This window comes from Hetaerina americana, unplaced genomic scaffold, assembly GCF_022747635.1.
Source record: "Hetaerina americana unplaced genomic scaffold, ioHetAmer1.1.p SCAF_2, whole genome shotgun sequence".
Lineage (NCBI taxonomy): Eukaryota > Metazoa > Arthropoda > Insecta > Odonata > Calopterygidae > Hetaerina > Hetaerina americana.
Window position 1 is genome coordinate 635,186 of NW_027286763.1, and position 22,106 is coordinate 657,291.

The 22,106-nt window shown below is 40.4% G+C and overlaps 1 protein-coding gene and 1 non-coding gene across 2 annotated transcripts in view; one reads left to right on the forward strand and one right to left on the reverse strand.

Annotated features, from left to right (window-relative positions):
• Positions 1 to 22,106, reverse strand: part of LOC139687931 (uncharacterized) — a 537,017-nt gene that overhangs the window by 286,972 nt on the left and 227,939 nt on the right. The window lies entirely within an intron of this gene.
• Positions 11,619 to 11,691, forward strand: TRNAS-GGA (transfer RNA serine (anticodon GGA)). The gene has a single exon. It is a non-coding gene; the product is annotated as a tRNA-Ser (tRNA).

The following is a 22,106-nucleotide window of genomic DNA, read 5'->3' on the forward strand; positions in this document are numbered from 1 at the left end:
CTGTGATAGAGGGGAGAATGTTGGACAAAAGAGGAAAGGGAAGGAACAGGATAGGGGTGTTGGACGGGATGAAGGGAGGAAGAAAGTACTCAGAGATGAAGAGGGACCTGATATAGAGTAGGATGATTTTGTTTGTGTTTTGTTAGGAGTAATACAATATTTGTTTGGTAGTTGTTTCCATCCAAAAACGTACCTTAGCCGGTAGATTACCTAATAATATACACACACACATATATATATATATATATATATATATATATATATATATATGTATATATATATATATATATACTCATATATACAGAAACATACGAGCCCCTACGGAAGGCGGAATCGAACGGATCACAAGAGATCCGAGGAGAGGCGATTCCGCCTTCCCCACCTCTATTGTGTTCGTCCTTTATACGTGTTCCTATCCCTTTTCCTTATATATGTTTCTGTATATATGAGTATTTATTCGCCGTTTGGCGGGATTTCGTGTTTGAATGTGTATTTGGCCAATGTGGCTCATCTCTTTCTTCTGGCTATGCGTGCCACGAAACGCACTGTTCTTTTCCTGTATGATGTTGTATGAATTCTAACCACGGTCCTTTCCTCTTGTGTATTGTCTATTTCTCCTTTGGTGGGTGAAACAGCCCCCTGACGCCATCTCTTGGCTAAAGAATCGGGGCGCTTGGTGACATATAAGACCCACGGATCTCAGGGTAAATTACATATCCTCGATAGCTCAAGTGGTTAAGAGCATCCGCCCGGCAAGTGGAAAGATCCGGTGTTCGAGTCCCGGTTGAGGAGATATTTTTACTCTTGTGATCCGTTCGATTCCGCCTTCCCCACCTCTATTGTGTTCGTCCTTTATACGTGTTCCTATCCCTTTTCCTTATATATGTTTCTGTATATATGAGTATTTATTCGCCGTTTGGCGGGATTTCGTGTTTGAATGTATATATATATATATATATATATATATATATATATATATATATATATATATATATATATGCTTTCGTAGACGTAACACGGAAGTGCCGAATAGTACAATACACAGTAACACAATATAGAAACACAAAAAAAGAACACTCACACGTTATTTCTTGATATTTCGACGGAAACCATCCGTCTTCATCTGAAGATATAGAAGTAATAGAATTATATATATATATATATATATATATATATGAATATATATATATATATATATATATATATATATATATATATATATATATATATATATATAGTGGGTAAACTTTATGTTGGTCGTGGTAATCCAGGTGGTAGAATGTTGGACTGCTAACCGGAGGGGCCCGGGTTCTATTTCCGGGTAAGGCACTTTGGGCACTTGCACCTGTACTTAAGCTATGTGATTTTTCGGGTACCAGATCTTCCTGGGTAACCATAACCGGCACAGTGACAGGAATTGGCCCCCCTACCCTGATGTGTTAATTTCACACGCCGTTGGGCTTAGTACTGGGTGAACTCTGCCATCACCTACCAAACCGACCTTTGGGTTGATTAGTTTTTTTATGGTTATTGGTTTGGTTTGCTACATTTTTTTATTACAGGCATAACCTTTCATTTTTTAATTGTTTAAAATTTCACGAGAATATTTTCAATTGCAACGATCTTATGCACCTTTATTTCCCACAACGATTTTTTCTTAGTATTTTTTTTTCATCGACCGATGCCATGTCATGTATATTTACCTGGATGCTGTGCTATCTCTAGAGCATATGGTTTTTTTACGCAGCATTTCCACTTTCCCAGAATCTCTTTCGATTTCATTAAAAAATTTCCGTTCATTCCCTTTGAGTGCCCTGTTTTTCCCTCCACTATATCCTACCAATCCACTTTTCATCATATTTGTCCGATGTACACTTATTTTTTTCGAGAATCTATCCACATATTTACTCTTATGAAGGAGCAATCATTCTCACGGGCATCTTTACAATCTCTCAATTCGGTCAAAGTAATCATTTTTCCTAATATTACGGATTACTTTGGAGAGCTACAGGAAGTACGAGTCATATACGTGTATTTTTCGTCATACGAGGTTGGTTCAATAAGATCCTATGTTTTGCGACGAAGGGCTTTCCTAAGGGAAGTTTTATGTTACCATCGTGTGCTACCATCTATCAAACGACGGTGAAACAAATTTCAGAGTGACATAAAGGTTACTTTGGATTTGGCAACCATTCGAGTAAGACATGTTTCGTGATTTTCACTAATTCGCTTTTTGTTTCTGGATGGGAAGAAATGCGAGGAGATAAAAGCAAAGTTGGATGCTGTTTATGGGGACACTTCGCCATCTATGACCACATCTTGGACGTGAACGTGAACGTTCGCCCACGATTGTTTCAACGAATTAAAACGTGGGCGAACATCTGTTTTTGATGAGGAGCGACCAGGACGCCCGGGAGACCTGATTATCGAGGAAATCATTCAAAAAGTCCACGCCATGATTCTCGCTGATCGACGAACGAAAGTGCGCCAAGTAGCAGAGGCCGTGGGTGTGTCGACCGGAACGGCAATTAATATTTTACATGATAAGTTGGCGATGAAAAAATTGTCGGCCCAATGGGTGCCGCGATTGCTCACGGCGGACAACAAGCTGATCCGGCTGTCCACTTGTGTTTTCAGCAATTTAAGCGAGATCCGAAGGTGTTTTTTCGACGAGTTATCACTGCTGATGAAACCTGGATTCATCATTACACACCAGAAACAAAGCAACAATCAAAAGAATGGATTTCCCCCGATGAATCTGCGCCAAAGAAGACGAAGATGGTCCGATCGGCCGGAAAGATCATGGCGACGGTTTTTTGGGATGCAAATGGTGTCATCCTCATGGATTTTTTTAGAGAAAGGAAGAACCATGACTGGGAAACACTACAGTGAGTTATTGGACCGCTTTGACAAAAAATTGAGGGAGACACGGCCGCATTTGGCGAAAAATAAGGTGCTGTTTCACCACGATAACGCCCCAGCACATTCATCCGGAGTTGTCGCCACCAAACTGCATGAAAAACGTTATGAATTGCTGCCACACCCCCCGTATTCACCCGATCTGGCTCCCTGCGACTTTTTCTTATTCCCTAACATGAAGAAATGGCTCGCGGGAAAAATTTTAGCTGAAACGAGGAAGTTATCGCCGAGACAGAGGCGTATTTTGGAGAGTTCGACAAATCATATTTTTGGAGGGGTTAAAAAAATGGCCGGAACGTTGGGAGAAGTGTATCTCTCTACAAGGGGACGATGTCGAAAAATTAAAAAAATTGTTTTTGAAAAAATGGTTCCTTCATTTCTAACACGGGTACTTATTGAACCGCCCTCGTGTATTTCACAGGGATGCTTCTCGTGGTGGCAAGAAGTTTTTTTCCGCTGCCCTTGCTTTTTAAGTAATCACATTTCCACATTTCTACTATGCTAGCTCATATTATGATACCTTCTTCTATTTTCCTAACAGTTATTCTATCTTTATAAAAATGGACGTATGTAGGTCATTAAAATCAAATATATGACATAATACCAGCCAATATATAACATTCTAGCGTCTAAAAAGCTATAGACCTAAATTTGTTAAGTGTGAAGTGCCCTTTGCAAAGAAAAGCGATTCGTTAAAGCCTTTTACATTTTTAAAAGCAGTGGCTATGGCTGCTTTGCCCTTGGAAATCATCCGAACGCGAATATTTACGGAATGAGGTGAAGGATGGTCGGTAACGAAAGCTAAAATCTGATTTCGATGGCAATTGCCGAGAAAAAACACGCCCATGATTCCCCGGAAACAGATCGGCCAATCTCGGGGTACACACACGCACATAGGAGGACGGCCTCGGGGCATCACATATCGCGGGGTAGGCACAAGCTCCCTTCCGGGAGCTTCGGCCGAAAGAGCGCGTGGACGAAGGCATGGGGTGAGCAAAGGGTGGAGAGTGTCCATGACCAACATTCATTTCATTTGCCTCGCGAAACGCCCGCGGAATTTTCTGATGGCTCTTGAATTTCAGAGCGAACCTACTGGAAGTGAAGGGAAGCTGTGAAAAAATATCATTCGGTACTTTCTCATTTACATTCCAATTTTCAGGGGATATTCAAAATTGAACTAAAAATATACCCGGGAAATCAGATTCACTCAAATTCTAATTTATCAAAATCATCCATTTTGATGAACAAGAAAATACGCATCCCCACCTTTACTAACAAACCTTCCGTTTTGCATATTTACTAACACCCACGTCGTCCCATTTCGATGCAGAAACACGAATCAATATGACGCTATAATTTTAATACAAAATAATAATATCACGAATAATAACGTATATATAGCAGTACATTTATTAACCAGAGGACAGTGAGTGGGATTCTTTTTTTTTTAATAAATACAACGAGAGGAAACCGTTATATTATTAGCCATTAATAACTTTCCAGAAAATACGCGTAATTTTCACCATTGCCCTAGTCTCTCTACGTTACCCTGTTAAAGTGATAGTGTTTTTCGTAATGCCCTTGAATTATTTGATATTATAATTGTGCATAGCTACAACTATTGGTTTCAAATTACGCCTCAACTACTCAATTGTGGAACGGTTATATTTAATCAGATTTAAACAGATAGTCTCAATTATTTCAACCTGTTGAACTTAATGACGACACAATTTACATTTTAATTTTGACATAAGTCCTACGCATTGGCATGACGTGCGCACATTATACGACCGCTGCATATTATCACAAATAATTGTGTCTTTTAAAGTGCATTCTTTCATTTACAAATTTCAAGATTTACGTGTATTTAAAAGTGTTCCGAAAGAAGGATTTCAGGGAAAATTCATATCAAAGATTACGGAAACAGTTGGGCATCTTCAGAAAGAGAAACATTTCGCAGGATAGAAGATAACCGACTAAACAGAGGTGACTTTAAAAAAATATATTCTAACCCGAGAGAAATAACTTTAAACCACAGAGCTCAACACGCAGTTAGGTTTGAAAGGTTAGGGTAGAGCTCATCTGGTTCTCACTATTAGTCCTACGTACAAGGTGGTACCCGCTCACACAGCTCGTAGAGCTTGGGTAAAGCTGAAAATCCTTAGAGTCATTCACCGGAATCGAACCCGGAACCTCCGGTTAGTAGCACAGCAATCTTTCTACTTGGCCACCAAGTTTCATTTCCAGATTAAAATGGCCGATATTCGTTCTTGAGAATTGAAAATCGTGCATGGCATGAAATACATCCTTGGGTAATAGAGTAAGATGATGAAAATCTTTAAGATCCGCATATGTAACTGAGTCTTAACATAGAATACGATTTTCGAGATTGCAGCTCTCAGCGCTCGACAAGTAGGTTATTTAAGGATTATGTTTGGCACAGTCAAGCGATTTGAAGGAAAAATAGAGATTTTAACCGAAGTAATCTTTTTGATTACTCTCGATTTACGCCTTCAGTTTATAATTTGAAACGACTTGGGCGATCTGCACAGAGTTTATCATTTGGTAAAACGCTAGTCTGTTTGAAAAACATTTTTGAATCACTCTTTATTCACCCGCATGTGAATTTGCACGTTTAATAGGATACACCCACTGATTTCCTAAAATACAATTCAAGAAAATCGTATCCAATTAACCTAATACACCTTTAAGGCAATTAAAAGAACGATTGTAGAGTGTTTGTAATGTCTTCATCGAGATGTAACTCCAGTTACTAGTAGGGTAATTGGAAATCGGAGGGAGAGTTTAAGGTGGAAACTATGACCAACCAAATGGTATTGGTACCCGCAATGGTGCGGTCCCTTACTGAGCAGAGAAGGAAGGAGACATAGTATTAGGAAGATGAACTACATGGAGGGTGCAGCGCATCGTAGGTCGTGTGATTTGGTCGCTATATATAAAATTAATGTAGTCCTACTACATTATTACAATGTAGCTAGTTACTAGAAGCACGCAACTGAAGCGGTTACTTTTCTTCCGTGACAGTATCGTGCTATTTTTACTTGCATATGCTCGGTAGTTCAGCACCGACAAGTTATTTTACACCTGTTTCCCGCTGTTTTCATGGATATAGATTGCTCCCACTACACTTATTACCAGCCGCGTTCCTCTCAACCCCGCTTTTTATATGGAATCCCTCAAAGAGCTTTCGAAAGAGTTTCACGTGGAATATTTTTTCACCGATGCTCACCTTCCCATTGGCGCGCCACTTCCCCGCCACCCCTCATTCTCTCTACCTTTCTCATTCGGACGATATACGTCATGCCCTATTCCAAGTGGGCAGTTTGAGTGGTCAATCTATTTTTATTTGATTAGATTCCATTCGAGAAAAGACACTTCACTTTTCTCTAAACAAGAGTTATTACGATTCGAGCCGCAACTAATTGAATGATCATCCAATCAAAACTGCAAAATAAAGATGGACACATTCTGCGTACAATCCGAAAGGGAGATCCCAAAGGTAAAGGTATTATCCCTCTTTCCCCCATTCTCGGCGGTGTGTACTGCATTTTACTGTGGGCTACCTGACGTATTTGGGTTGCACCTGATGATGTTTGGATAAGCAGAAACGTTCGTCTTAATGCATTTTAGTCTGTGGAAAAATGCATTAATTTTAACTCCCCAATATGGATTCTTATAACCACATCAATTCTGAAAACTGTAAACTTGAATATTTTTCAAAAAACAAACTTTGCATCAGATTTATTTAAAAATCATATTATTTGTTCATTTTAAAATTTTAAAGGTAACTATACTTCAATTTCATATACATAAATGTACATTCTAACAAGGTGTACGTGACCTGGTTGTCCAGGGGTTGGACTACTGACCACTTTTTCTCTACCATTCTCCACTCTACTAAAGTCACCCACAATATCCCACTAATTTCCAAAACCTCGTTCACCTATTTTGTTGCACTCTTCCATTTTAACAAGGTGTAGTTCTTTCTTCTCTTATAATATTTCAAACAATTTTTTCTGCTTTACTCCCTGTCAGCCGACTAAGTTTCTAAATTACTATCAATACACACCAAGGAACTTAAATACCTCCATTCATGGTCACTCTCTTGTCCCAAAGACCAAGTTTCAGTTTTAAAAAGTGAGACACTTTCTTTTAAAGTATTTAATGGAAATTTTTGCGGTGTTTTCCTGGTGTACTTGCCTTCAATGTCAATTTTTCCCACGTTTTCTTTGATGATTTTTTTACCTATTCACCTTTCTCCTAAACGTAAAAACTCAACTAAACAGATTCAAGTAAATTTCTCCAGTTTACATTCCTCTAATTCCTAGCTCAATTAAATCTTCTCCCTTTTGAATTCATAAATACTTAACTTTTCTTGTGTTTTCTCCCACACTAATACTTTTATCATGGATCCCGAAAAGCGCTGAGAAGTAACTTTAATCTGCTCGAGGCTGCTTAGCTCCCGTCTGATCATCTGAAAACGTAACGAAGTTAACCACATATCCCCTCACTTTTATTCTCCGCTTAAACTTCCCTTGGCAGCCTTAATACTTCGTCAGCATGCAAGTTCATGGCCATACCATAATCATCATGAATACGTAGTTAGGTAAAACGAACTGTTCAGTTTCCGATAATTTCAGCAAGCCGTCTAAGGCGAAAGAATTAACCTTCTAGTGCGACGGTGGTCTGACAAGTTTTCAACCTCAGAAATCATCAGAAATTTCAGAAAAATTCAGAAAAATGCCTTGTATCTTTGCTAGATCGTAAACTTTTCAGGCCACCCCAATATATCATAATTTAAAAATATAAATTTCTTAAAGCAATAAATCTCTTTGATTTATATGAACGATATCCATCGATGAATTGAATCAAAAAAGAAAAGTTCATTGCAAGACAAGATTGTACCTCCGAGAAAATTTGAGAGATATCTTTCCCAGGTACTCAGACTTGAAGCGTGCTCCTGGCATCATAGGCACCACATTGGAAATGCATATCGCTGTCTCCTCATGAGGCAGATGCACTGCTCGCTTTTTTATAAAAATTAATAAAAGTACTGCTTTATATGAATTGAACGATGAGCAAAATTTGAACACAATGCCATCGGCAAAGAAGAAGCTACCACTCCAGGAAACGTTCCCGGATGATAGAAGCTTGAAAATTAAAAAAATGAAATTATATCTTTGCTTGTGGTCAAGGCTCCAAATTGTGATTACATACTATTATCTCGAAGTTCAAAGACAAATATTTTCTCAATCGATCTCGATGTGCTCCATGACTTTACCGATGCTCTAATTATATGAAACGCCTAACCCGCTTCACAGACAAACCAGTTACCTTATTTTCGACGGTGATTCAAGTCTATCAACTATCGTATTTATAAAGCGGGAAAGGTAAATGAGTAATACCTGTACAATGCAACAATTTCAGAGGTTAGAAATCATTCGCCTTGACCGGGATCCCGGTCAAGGCGAATGATTTTGACACTCTTAAATTATTGCATAGTAAGTCGCATATTTCGAATGACTCTGTCAAAAGTTACTGGTGCGGCATCTCCCGCAGTTTCTTGGAAATAAATTAGTAACTTAAAAAAATAAGATCCAAGCTCAGTCCCAGACTGTTTCATGCAGGTGAGAGAACGCCTCTTTCCGTTTTTAATGCTACTTAAACGCACTTAGGCCCATCACCATTCCGAGAACAACTTGAGTAATCTGGAACACCACAGGCAACTGCAAGACCCCCCGACCGGCGCTCGAATACGCCGCCGGCAGAGAAAGGCAAGGCCTCCAGGGGATAGCCGGCACCTCCATCCGCCACAGGCAGCCATCTCTCTCTCCGCTGTGCCCTCGCCCGTATAGGAATGGAATACATGGAGCCCCCCACCACCGTAACGTTTGTCTCCCTACGTCATTCGAGTACAACAGGTGTTTGTCCACGAAGCTTAACGAGGGACCGAAACTCCCAGTGTTCGCTGTGATCCCATCTCCGAAGACCACACGGCGAATCATTAAAGTGATCCCTGTTGGGTGCCAGGGTCGGTGATCAAGCTCCCGACCCTTCGAGTGGGTTCTACCGGAGCTCGACTCGCCTGCAGCCAAACTAAACTCAGACGTCGCCGGTCCATGAGTGAGTGTTGATGCTGTAAATTCATTGGACGGATTGGTCCGACCGCCACCTGAGAGTGGAGGGTCATCGCAGGGCGAATTGTGATTTTCACCTCTTTCCATTCAGCCACCGCTGCCTCACGACTAAGTACGAGATTCCTTCGATTAAATCTAGCCTAAGCTTTTCAGCTGAAATTAGTGGAAAATACATGAATTAGCTCTCCAAAATACATGTACAGGGTCCGTACAATAAGTATCGGGACTGGTTCCAAAAATCAAAATTTATTGCAGCTATCATTATGATTACTTAATAATCTTCAAAATACATTCCTCCTGCATCGACCGATACACTTAGTTCAGCGCGTCTGTCACTGCCAAAAGCCAGCTGGAACTCGGTTTCCGGGATACTGTTGAGAGCCTTTTTCGTCACCCCTTGAGCCGCATCCATGGAGTCGAAACGATATCCTTTGAGCTCCTTTGAGCTATCCTTTGAGGTTATAACGTTGTCGAGAAAATCTACATCTTCCTGGACGCCGTCCAATATTTCTTGCGAAATTTCCCCGCGCGACAGCTTTTGTTCCTTGCTCAAGACTTTCGGCTCCAGATTCGCGCACACTTTCCTCATCGCAAGATCCTCTGTTACAATGGTGTGGACGATTCCGACCGAAAGGCCGGTCTCCTCACTGGTAAAAGCGATGGTTAAACGCCTGTCGAAATCCAAAAATCTTCTCACTTTGGCCACCTGAGCATCTGTTCGAGTGGTCGTCGGGCGTCCGACGCGGTGCTCGTCTTCGAGCTCGTCTCGCTCGGCTCCCGGCCTTCCTTATACATTTTGTGCCAGTCAAAAACTCTTGTAAGGCCTAAGGCATCATCTCCGTAAGCCTGTTTAATGAGTTCAAGGGTCTCCGATGCGGATTTTCCGAGTTTAACGCAAAACTTCGCAGCGTAGCGTTGCTCGACGGTGCGCTCCTCGCCGGCGCGACGATACCACAAACAATCACGCGTCACAAAAATCCACCTCCTGTCTCAACACATGCCCAGAGGTGACTGAACTGAAGTGCGTTTGAGTGGTGGGGGACCCCTCTACCAAGCCGACCGGTCGAACCCCTATCCCTTACTCCGTTGAGGCTACAGCCAACCAGCCACGACAGTTATTGTATGGACCCTGTATGTCAGTGGACGCAGAGCAACTTGAATCGATTTATATCTAATGAAAAGGCTACTAAATTTTTTTCAGGTAGTTCAGGTCAAGTAAGTTACTTTACTTATCAGGTACACAATAAATAAAAATGTGATATCACTCATGAAAAACCCCGCTTTGTCCAATTGAAATCTTAAATGAAGAGGGATGGCATTGTAAATTTCAGCAAAATTTTCTTAATTCACAGCCAGCGTTCAAACAGGATATACAGTTGAATTGCGCAGTAATTAGTATTCCTATTTATCCTTCTCATCCGAATCACATCGAATAAACTTCTGAATTTAAAAGAAAAAGGTTTTTTCCGCCAAATAAAGCAGAGTTATCCCACGCAGGAAATGCTATTGCAACACACAATTTCCCTTTAGCCAACAGATTCGTATCAAATAACCGCCAAACTGAAATATTACTTTCGCATTAACGTAAAGTCGAATAACCTTAAATACAATTCCAATTCAGAAAGAGTTGATGTGCCTTGCACTCGTCCCTTGCGATTACTGAAATGAATCGGCGCCCCCGTTCTTTCTTCCTTGGATGAGAGCCATAAGACGGTATGGAATGTAGGCTTCACTATCGACGGACCCTTTATGCAGTTCAGCCCTTTGCGGACAGTCACCACTCAAAATCGGTGTGTTTGCAGTCACCGAATACGAAAAAACCTCTGCGTCTCTGAAATATTTCCTGTGTGTAGTAGTGAATAAGACAGAGGATGAAGTATTGAGGTCGGAAATAAATGTTTTCAGGAAATCAGTATCATGTGGCGAGAGAAGGAAAATTTCTCTGCGAGAAAAAATTCCTGATAAAACAATCCCTGAAACCTTTATAATGACTCAGATACATTAGAAATAAATAAATAGCCGGCAAACAAAATGAATTCCAAAAGCAGAGACCTTGTGCTACGATATTGGAGCTTACCCTGCAATTGGGGAAAAGCGACAAAGAAGTAAGTGTAAATGCTAGTTTCTTGGATTCAAAAAAGATCTTCCATGAAGTCCCAGATCCAAGTGACAAACAAGTGGTGAGTGCACTGAATAAACGATAATGTCCTTGATACCGATGATGATGATGAACTGGACTTAAGTATTTCTTGGTAATGGCAAACATAAGGTACTATATATCGCTGAAGTTCTAAATATGTACGTAAGATAACCTACAATCAAAATAAGACTATTTTCTGACGAAACGGTAATAAACAGGGAAATAACGAACGACAGGTATATCAATGCAACAATTTCAGAGTGTAAAAACTATTCGCCTCGACCGGGATCCGAACCCGAAACCCTCAATGTCCGGTCGAGTGCTTTAGCCAGTTAAGCTATCGAGGCGTCCTATTTAAACTGAAATTTTGGATTAAGAAATTTCAGAGTTTAAGAGAGGACGCCTCGATAGCTTAACTGGTAAAAGCGTTCGGCCGGACATCGAAGGATCCGGGTTCGAATCCCGGTCAAGGCGAATGATTTTTACACTCTGAAATAATTGTATTATAATTAGTATTAGCAGATGACTCCGTCAAAAGTTACTGTTGCGGCATCTCCCGCAGTTTCTTTGGAAGACAGGTATATACTAAAACAACGTTTTAAACAACGGATTAAACAACGTTAAAAACTGGTGTGCGGAATGGGATTTTGGAATTAAATTCTATAAAAAATGCGCGGCTATACAGTTCTCAAAAAATGATAAACCCGAGCAGAGTGAACGACTTGCACATTCGGAGGTGTTTGGATGAACGCGTGCCAGCATCGCGGCCCTCCTTGCCTGGGGTAAAGCCAAAGAGCACTATTTAGCACCCCCTCTAAACTTTATCGTAAAGTTAACACCCAAACTCTCTTTCCTCACTCTTAATGCACCAATCACCCAATCGTATGCGACCATATTAATTTCCCAGTTCATTTATAGATGGGCAGATACTGAGAAAGATGCTTAAGCGAATGAAGGTGGAATGTAACTCAAGCGAGGAACACTCGGACAAGTGTTGTGATTCATATTCTAAATCGGTTTGAACATTCAAATTCTCTCCGTCTGTTCCCCGAAATTGTCCTCCTATATGTTCCATTTATTTTCATCCTCAATGTCATTTCTAACGATTCCGATTTGCATTTGTTTTAGTTTGCCCCACGTTCAGTTGGTAATGGTGTCTAAGCATGTTTCTCCAAGTCGCTCCGACATTTCTCTCGTAAATAGTTCTCAGAAACTTTACAAAAGCTGGCCGGCCGGCATAATTGAAGAGAACTTTCTGAATAAGGTAGTTGACGTATATCGAATTGAATCAGGAGATTATGCTTTGCAGGGCGAGCATCTTTGATTTTGGCGTCACAGCCATTTCCAGGGTTGAAAAGCTCTCAATGATACTTGCAGTACGAGAATGAGAAACTGCAATATAACTACGGTAAATCTCAATCTTTTTAAATGAAATGTGGATTGATTTATGTTACAAAGTTAGCAGAAAGTTAACTTTTGCGGAGGAATGCGGGATTTTGAAAGCATGATTGAAAAATATTTGGAAAAAGATTAATTCCCTCCCGAACGCTCAACGCATTAGAATCACCAAAATGGAATGTATGGACTCGATTAAATACCTAGGCGTTTCCCTCACTCCCGATCTCTCTTGGGTGAAACTTATGGGGAATATATGAAGAATACAAGTTTTCAAAAAAATTATTATTTATTAGAAGAGGGTTGGAGAAATGTGATGAAAAAGTCAAAGAGAAATGTTACCTGTCGCTGGTTGAACCTTATTTGGAATATGTTGCAAGTATATGGGGTCCTCGCGAAGTTGGATTAATTGCCAAATTAGTTCGCGTGCAGCGTAGAGGAGCTAAATTTGTAAAACATACTTATGATAAACTAAATAACGAATCCAAAATATTAGAGAAGCTAGGCTGGGGATCACTCACGGAGCGAAGGTAAAATTACAGATTGAAGCTCTTGCATAAATTGGAAGGAGGTCTTTTTGGGAGGAATGTTGAAAATGTATTATTATACCCATCGTACGACGGTAGGAGATATCATGTCATCATAAAAAAATTTGAATGGTTAAAAGAAAAACAGATAGATTTAAGGTATCATTTTTACCACGAACGATAGGGGATCATAGTAACATTGTTTGACCGCGTTAGGGTAATATTCGGGTAAAATTAGTGCGCTGTGTATTCACCCCCTGCCACACACCCTAGCGGCGGCTGGCAGGGTATATATAAATAAATAAATACTGATTCCCTGAAAATCATTTCCTCTTTCGCCTTTATCATTCTATAGTGAATTAACAGTTGACTTATTTCCCTGAATTTCTCTGACGTATGACCAAAATGCTTTTGGATTCTCTTTCAAATTTTCTGCTAACCTTTTCCTTTTGACTTCACATAAAGCTTTCCGTAATTCATTCTTAGCATTCACCCTAGATTTCTTATAATCATAAGCAATCTCATTCTTTTTGTCGCCATTAATAACATCCCTAATATTTTTCATCTAGGCGTGGCATAGCCTTTGACATCGTAATGCCTTTCTTACATCCGCGTTGTACCATCTGGGTTCCGCGTTATAAATTTACCGGGAATGAACTTGATGATCGAAACTCAGAGGAAATTGCGGACGCCCGACGATAACATGATTCACAATTCAACTTTTGTACGTTTAATAATACGAAATTTTGACAGTTTATAGGTAAATCTCAATGCAACACTACTAAGTAACGTATGCATTACCAATTATCTTCTCCATTCACTGACTTAGGAGTATTTTGTGAAAGTAGTATGCCCTCAATAATTATTGAGGGCATACTACTTTCACAAAATACTTAACTCCACATTTCTACACATATTCTTCAAAATGAGAATCGAAGAAATCTACAAGGAATTCTTTCGTGAATTTTCGCTTCGGACTGATTTCACTCTGTTTTTTAAGGTAGCTGTCTATTAATCACCAAAATATGACTATTTTTCATTTTTTCAGAATTTCATTTGCTTTTGGATGCAACGGTAGCTGAAACTTCGGGTCATTGAATTTGATTTTTCTCACGTTGTTTCTAAAGAATAAATCGTAATTATACTTCAGCGAAAAGGCACATACTTTCCTCACACGTTTTCTCCCAAGCTAAAACTACGAAGGAGCTACCAATGGGGCTTCAGCAGCACCCTTTTACCCGAGAGAAGGAATATACTACCATTACGTATATTCTACTCAACTTATATATATATATATATATATATATATATATATATATATATATATATATATATATATATATATATATATATATACATATGTGTGTGTGTGTGTGTGTGTGTGTATATATAATTATTGATTTTTTGAAGCGCTCATTAATTCTTAAGAAAAAATTAATAAAAACAGATACCTCCAATGCATGAAGATGCCTCAGTGTTCATGAAGATGTTTTATTCACTCAAAGCGCCGAAAACATCGACCCTTGCGATTGAATTAAGACAAAATAAAGTCCGTTGATAAATACTTCAATTCTGAAACTCAAATACATATGAAAAGAGGTTAAAATGAAGCACCGAAATTATGATTAAGATCAAAAGGCTAGAACGTTTTTGCAGGAAAAACCGATAAAGCTATTCGAGAACCTAACTAAGTGGAAAACGAAATATTGCTGCTTAGGAGTCTACCATTTTCAGCAATACGAATTTATTTTGAAGGCAATAAAAAAATTGAGAAATCTGAAAAGAAAGGCGAAAGTTATAAGAACCGACCGGACTATGATACCAAATTTGTCTCCAAAAGGGCACCGCGTAAACATTGTGGACGGTGCTCTTTGATTCCAGACGAAAGCCAAACTATCACGAGCTATTTGATCAACGTATCTCGCATCGCACTTAGGGGAGAAAAAAGGGTCACCGTATTTCTTGAAGAGGTATTTCCCTTTAATGTTGACAGGATTTGCTTATTCAGATGGAGTTGACCGAATCCCCTTCTTCGCAACAGCAACCACACCTAAACGGTCAGTATAAAAAGTAACGGGAAAATTTTCAGAAAAATAGATTTACGAGATTTCAGACATTGCTACAATTCCTCAACGTTTTTCAAAGTACATCCCTTAAGCGTCGACACACTTTTGCCAGTAGTATTGGTAGGTGAATGGTCCCGAAGGGCACGCTTGCAAGCTCCTTTGACGGCACTTAGGGTCCCATGGTGGTAACCTTTGAGGGAGAATTTCACTTTTGATAATAGGAAATAGCATGTCGGGAAGCTCTTCGCACGTGAACTGCTCTTGGTCGTTCGTCCAAATACCTTCGGGACAAGTTTAGCGCCGATCTTTCGCATCGACAAATTTTTAGTGATAACGGTTCGTGCACTGTAACTGTCTTATCAATGCCAATATACGATCCTCGATCATGCGCACATTTAACCAACGGTCTTAATGCAGCACTTCGCGCACACGCCAGAAAAAATTGTCACTGATACTTCTTATATAAAAAACTTAGTAGTCACATCAATGAGTGACAGTATTTTAAATAATGCAACATCATGTTTTATGGTTGTAACGGAAGGTAAGGTGTGCAAAAACACGCATAAATATGCATAAGAGACTCATTGTATTTAAATAAATTCCCATGATTTTCCGCCTTTAGAGACAATATAATGCAGGAATCTACGAATTGATATGTCTTGGAAATAAAATGATTCGATCAAAAATTTTAAATAAATAGCCTATATAAAGGTTCATCTCAAGGCAAAAGCATTGGAGCAACGCATTTGCAACCAATACATTCCAAAAATATTGGTTGAAAGAACAAAGGAAATTAATCACGAAAAATATTAATTTTTTAAAACTGCTGATGACTTATTCTTTCATTTAAATAGCTTCGCTCATCTGTAAATGTAAGCGTTTAAAAATGACTCATACTACTTGCTTTTTTGCCGGCAGGGATCGAGGAAAATCTTAGGGCTCATGCCGCCAGGAATGAACAGAGATGGGCATGTAATTTGTCCATTTCAAAATATTGTCGCCCACGTTTCAGTGTGGTCGTGGGTGTGAAAGATATCGTGGACGTCAATCGTAGGAGAAAATATGTATCCTGGGAGAAATCCTCGGGGGAACGTAAATGTGAGGAGTGTACTATGCCTATAAAGACAGGGTGTCCGAAATGGAGAGATCCCTCTCTCTTCCCCCCCCCCCACTCTCGATGGGACAGGGCGAGTGATAACCCGCGTGCTTGGTGCGAGAGAGTAAGGGCCGCGGAGGATGAGGCTTGATGGCAGAGCTGTAAAGGAAGACGAGCGGGGGATGAAAGTACTTCTGGCAAACAAGGGATGGCGGGCGAGAATATAACCGACTCCCACCCGCTGCGAAGCTGACCGAGTAAGTTGGCGAGAAAGTTCAATCCAAAGGAGAGTCCCCTCCCTCACCCACTCGTCAATTGCATGCGAAGCCTGTCACGTTTCATTTCTATTGTTCCTCAACGAGAAAGGTGACTTCACTCGTTTCGTGTAAACTCTATCAAAAGCAGGTGAATAATTCATGGAAATTATCTCTCGATGAATTACTTAAAATGTGCTACTCTAGGGAAAATGCATCAATTTAAATACACATCACTAAAAACATCATCTGTATGCATAATGAATGCACGACCGCCACCCTCGCAGGTGGCCTTCTGTTCCTTTGGCGTATCAAAGCAGAAATTCTGCTCATCCCTCAACAACGACTTCACACTCTTCCCCTTCTGGAATTCTGCCTTTCCTCCATTGACACCCTCTTTTTCTTTCTTCACGCCCGCAATTCTGGTCAGAACGCTCTTATCTCCCGTCACCCACCCCCATAGCACATTAAAATACATCGTTACGAAAATATTTAATAGAATTTATCTCAGTTTTAATATTGCATGTCATCTTGATCAATCGAATGCATCGCCTTAAAATGGAAGGAGTGAATATGAATTCCTTTTCAAAACTTGCAATCGAAAAACGAAAACTGATAGTCTTCCCAAATCCCCCAGTAACACGGCCATTAAGGTAACCTCTGGTTGTATTCGTACGGTCCTTGAATCATTACAATCCCTCGGTAAAACGATTTCTTTCGTCCCCATATATTTCAAACATTCCTGACAAGTAAAGAAATAGCAAGTCTCAGCGCTCCAAATGACTTACCCTTAACTGACGTGGTAAGGACATTTGTTCACCAATTTCACCCAACAAAATACTCCACTAAACCAACCTTGAACAGTCGGATACCACGATCTAATAACTCATGTCAAGGACAGTGAGCTAGCCGGGACGGATCAGGCTTCCGGTGGGGAACGGGGGGATAAATTGGATCCCGGAGGGTGAGGGGAAGCAAGATACGTGCCTGCCGATTTAGTCGTTCAGTCTATCACGGCAAATAAATTATATTCTCGACACCCTTAGATGAAAGAAGTTTGGATCTGGCCGAATCACTTAGTTGTCAGTTGGCATATTTTGTATGGAACGGAAATGATGTCACCAAAAAACTTCGCCATGTCGGGTATGCCTCTTGAACATTCACTCTTTCCTTGAAGCAGGATATGTTAAGAATGTAAGGAGTGAAATACGCTATCTTGAAGGATAGATCTATTAAGACAAAAAATTGACACAATCTACTTATTGATTTTGTGACATAAGAGTTTTCGAAGCGTTGATAATCGCGATGGTTGGTTTTCAGCAGCTGCTGGGAGTTCAGCATTATCACCACCCAAACTCCCGCAACTGCTTCAGATGGCATCGTGAGTTTAATCATGATGAATTTCCTGTACGTGGGACATGCAACGTTTGGAAAAGCTTAAAATACAGAATACACATCAGAATTGTTTTTATAGGTAGCATCCAACGAAAGCCAATCTCATGACATTTTCGCCATTTAATTCTAAATCTATGAATACTGTTACAAGTAAAAAACAAAAACCTGAAGCACCAAAACCTTTGTATTTCGAAGTAAATCTAGTCCAATATCTCGGACTGAGTCTGAAAACTTACGTAATTTAAAACGCCTTCCGGCGTTTCCCTCCAGTCCGGCAATCCGACTCGTTGGGAGAAGTTTTCTCGTAAATATCCTTGGCGAAGACTGCGAAACTACAGATGGATTCTCCAAGCTTTTTGAATTACTTGTAATGTCACATGCATAAAAAGAGAGAATGCAATTTTTTTGTTATCCAGTAAAACTGCATAGATTTCAGAGGCACGAGTGAAAACCAAGAGGTATTTTTTATGACTTTACTCTGTTGAAAAATATAAAATGCGATGCGAAAAAGTTCGAGTATTTGGAAAAGAGATGGATAAAGACTTACAAAATTAAGTCCCTAGGCATACTCCCTACACTGAGCATGGATGTAAACAAAGTCTTAACGTAGGCTAAATTGAATATGAGATATGTACACACAGAAATAAGCAACCTCGTACTAGGCTGTCTCTACAGAGTTTGGAATTAACACTTAAGGATTGAGATTTGACGTCTAATGGTGCTGATAAATGGGGTCAAAGGAATATTAACTATTCGAAATTCACAGTTTATTTTTTTATATAGCAAAATCCGATTACTGACTCGGCCCAGATCTACATCTAAACCTCCAATTGCGTAAACATTTATTCATCATAGAAACGCTTTTATCTCTATAAAATTCCATTTTTAACATACACTCTTTCACTACTCGTTTTTTTAATTTTCTTTGGCTGCGTTTTGGTGCATTCACGATGAACAACACCTTTGACCTTTTTTTCTAATTTGATTCAATCCACTTGAATACACGGATGTTTTCTTCGGAGCATTATCACCGTAAACAGCCGTCAACATTTCAGTAATTTCTTGATAACTTTTACCACACTTCACCGTATAAACTTGATGTTGATTCTTTGCTCCGTGATTTCGTCACTTTCCATTTTCGACTAACAGCGAAAACAAGGACAGCAGAAACTGGCACCATGCGCACAGCTCGACGATCCGCCAAGCACAGGCGGCTCATTGGGTCTCAAGCAACTGGCGCTCCTAGTGGGCGGGGCTATGGTCCACGTCATGGCTGCCAGATTGCACCAGTTCGCGCATTTATTGGACAGACCACGCATACCTGCCGTGGGTGTTTTTAAATGCAGTTTCCAATATAAATGTGTATTTCAAAAATGAAGAAGTAATAAAATTCCTTAAATTATATCAGATACTCTAAACAATTGATATATTTATCGCTTATATAATTATGAAGCTCGAAAGCCATTTAATAGAATGTAAAAAATCCCTTCCGGCATGATCTCATAGAGGAAAATTAAAAATTACCGGACTCAGGAGTTTAGGCATGAGCATTTTTATGTGGCATTGATTTTAGCCATCCCCAGAATGTTGCTGATTTCGAACACATGGCTATCGTGTTTGAAAAATTACACACTTTTTCCCAATAATCCATCAAAAACCAGTGAACTAGAATATTACAAAAGAACAATCTCCATCGAGGAAGGAATAATATTTACACCTCAGTCATAACCGTCGACCGAGTTTCATGGACGATTGGCATCCTCTGCACCGAGTTTAATCCAGGGATAATTATTCCATTTTCACTTTCACTCACCCGTGTACTCATTAAAAGTATTACCCTAGACAAAAGCATCGACAAGGCAGCCCACGCCAGGATACTGTTTATTATCAATATTCTCCGACGGAGAGGACCCACAATTTCGTCGACCTCGTCCTCTGGCCGTCCTGCGTCACTTCCTCCACCCAACCAGTGGGTGCCTGTCTCTCCAAGGTGAGGGACACCCACTCAGCGTAGCCAGACGTAGTATCCCTCTACATCTCAGACCCTCAGGAGGCCTCGTGTCTCTCCCGCCATTTTCCATCCGAGCACCGAACTCCACAAATACCCAGCACTGGATAAGTCTCTACTGCCAAATCCTCATTCACGATTCCTTCTCTCCCCAATATAATGGGGAGCTAACAAATGAAAGGCTGTGCAATACAAAGTAGATTCAGCCCTTTATACACGGACTTTCACTTTGGCCTCGCTGAAGAAGAGTTCCTTTCGACATCGACATAAATACCCTGTGATCCAAGGAAAACATCTGTGGCAGGCGGTGCGAGGACAAGGTGGGAAGGGTAAGTGATAAGAAATGATATGGAAAAGTAAGGGAAAAGGAAAAAACATCGATAAAAAACTATCAAATAACGTGCACACATGTATACATACTGGAGGAAGGCCCAGTTTATTAAAAAGGGTTAATTTATCTGACAAACTAGTTACGTGTAATGCCAAATAAGGGAATAATAACGACTGAAAACCATTTATAAGACAGGCCTCCACCAAAATAAGACCTTTTCTGGCCAAATAGCACCAATGAATACTTTCATCTCCCCATTCAAGGCAGCCTCCTCTCTATACTCCCCATCCTCCGCTACCTTTCACCTTTTCCTAAAAAATAATTTTTCCGATGATAACATAATCTTCCCAAACAAAAACTACCCGCCTATGTCCACATTAAGCCCATCAACATACAGCTATACTCCTGCTAAATCAGATGCCATTCATTTAATAACACACGTTTTTTCTCTACTATACTGGGTCCACTATAAACGTAATGCGTATTCCTTGGGAAATTTAGATTTATTGATTGGACTTGTACAAACGCTAAAAATTCTTTAAAATACTCTCCCCCATGCATCAATAATACACTTGCGGAGGGGTGTCTGCCACGCCTGGAAGGCACCCTGAAAATCCTCTCGACAAGGAATCTCTCAAGAACGTTGTAACATGATTTTGGATGTTTTCCACGGCCTCCCAATGCTTTCCTTTCAGCTCTCTCTTCAGTCGGGGAAACAAAAAAAAGTCGCACCGAGCCAAGTTGGGACTGTAAGTGGGCTGGGGGATCACCACTGGTGCTCCGGGCCAGGATGTTGGTAACGATGAAGGACGTGGGGCAACACTTTCGGCACAAACTTCGCACAGACTTTGCGCATTTCCAGGTCCTCCGTCAATGTGCCGCAAATGTGGACATGTGTAGGATGTCAGCAATTTGCTGGATGCTGAATCGACGGTTGGAACGTAAAACTTTGCGCACCCGATTCACGTTTTCGTCGATTCTGGCGGTTGTCGGGCGTTCAGAATGGGGTTCGTCGGCGACCTCCTCCCGGCCATCCTTGAACGCCTTGTGCCACTGCCGGACTGTAACTTTGAAATTGAGTTGTCCTTGAAGGCCTCTTGATGCATCTAGAATGTTTCGGTTGCATTCTTTCCAAGCTGTACGCAAAACTTGATGGCGTATCGGTCCAACGGATCGGCGTTCAAGCCAACGTTCCATCGCGCCGTGTCACGAAGTTGAGAAACATACTTCACGCGAAGGGCAAGTGTTTCCGCTTAGACTGCTCGGAGCAAACTGGCAACCAGCTGCGGTAGAAAAACAGACCCCTCTACCACATTCCACGACCGGATTTACCGCGCTGCCACTGATAGTCGTGGCGCAATAAATTCATGCACATAGCTATCATAATGGACCGTGCATATCCACATTCAACCATATACAATAGTCATGATCTCCATGATAATCTCTGACAAAATCTACAAAACTTGTCGAACGCGTCGAAACTTTTAGAGCCTTTTGAGCAATAAAGTCTCACAACACATACACATAGGCCCACACCTTCGAAAAATTACATCCCGCAAACACTTTCAAACTGCCACTTTCCAAGCATTTAGTCCCTCTAATCTATCATAAAAGACATTTTAGACCTCACGATCAGCTACGAACAAACGCTAACTAATTACACAAATGTCTCTCCATTACTTTCGAAAGACCAGCCAACAGAATAAACATCCTGAGAATCACAATGCCTCTTATCTAAATCCTGTCGCAATTGCGATACCAAGACGACTCCTTTAATGGATCCGGGCTCTCATCTCCCCAACCTCCCACTCTATTTC